Genomic DNA, 1,046 nt, shown 5'->3' with positions numbered 1-1,046 from the left:
CCAGACAGACTTTGAGAAATCAAATTGACTTGTTGAGTCAATATCTTGTTCTGAGCCAGTATGGCATTCAGAGTATCAATCTCAAGAACTCCTTTCTTCTGACTAGTCCCATTGTTCACAGGATTCCTTTCAGAAGTGTACATGAATTGGTTATTTGCAACCATTTCAATGAGCTCTTGAGCTTCTGTAGGCGTCTTCTTCAGATGAAGAGATCCTCCAGCAGAGCTATCCAAAGACATCTTGGATAGTTCAGAGAGACCATCATAGAAAATACCTATGATGCTCCATTCAGAAAGCATGTCAGAAGGACATTTTCTGATCAATTGTTTGTATCTTTCCCAAGCTTCATAGAGGGATTCTCCATCCTTCTGTCTGAAGGTTTGGACTTCCACTCTAAGCTTACTCCATCTTTGTGGTGGAAAGAACTTTGCCAAGAAGGCATTGACTAGCTTTTCCCAAGAGTCCAGGCTTTCTTTAGGTTGAGAGTCTAACCATATTCTAGCTCTGTCTCTTACAGCAAAAGGGAATAGCATCAGTCTATAGACCTCAGGGTCTACCCCATTAGTCTTGACTGTGTCACAGATTTGCAAGAATTCAGCTAAGAACTGATGAGGATCTTCCATTGGAAGTCCATGGAACTTGTAATTCTGTTGCATTAGAGAAACTAATTGAGGTTTAAGCTCAAAGTTGTTTGCTCCAATGGCAGGGATAGAGATGCTTCTCCCATAGAAGTCGGGAGTAGGTGCAGTAAAGTCATCCAGCACCTTCCTTGCATTGTTTGCATTATTGTTGTTTTCGGCTGCCATGTCTTCTTCTTCTTTGAAGAATTCGGTCAGGTCCTCTAAAGAGAGTTGTGCTTTGGCTTCTCTTATCTTTCTCTTCAAGGTCCTTTCGGGTTCAGGGTCAGCTTCAACCAGAATGCCTTTGTCTCTGCTCCTGCTCATATGAAAGAGAAGAGAACAAGAAAATGTGGAATCCTCTATGTCACAGTATAGAGATTCCTTGAGGTGTCAGAGGAAAAGGGAAATAGAAAGAAGAAGGAGAAG

The 1,046-nt window shown here is 41.8% G+C and overlaps 1 non-coding gene across 1 annotated transcript; it reads left to right on the top strand.

Moving 5' to 3' along the window:
• The first annotated feature begins 293 nt into the window (after nt 1–293).
• On the top strand, nt 294–401 carry LOC130942875 (small nucleolar RNA R71). The gene has a single exon (XR_009071421.1). It is a non-coding gene; the product is annotated as a small nucleolar RNA R71 (small nucleolar RNA).
• Nucleotides 402–1,046: the final 645 nt, after the last annotated feature.

The sequence above is a fragment of the Arachis stenosperma genome, chromosome 7, assembly GCF_014773155.1.
Source record: "Arachis stenosperma cultivar V10309 chromosome 7, arast.V10309.gnm1.PFL2, whole genome shotgun sequence".
Taxonomy (NCBI): domain Eukaryota; kingdom Viridiplantae; phylum Streptophyta; class Magnoliopsida; order Fabales; family Fabaceae; genus Arachis; species Arachis stenosperma.
The sequence above is the reverse complement of the archived record's forward strand: the minus strand, read 5'-3'. Positions and strand labels throughout refer to the sequence as shown.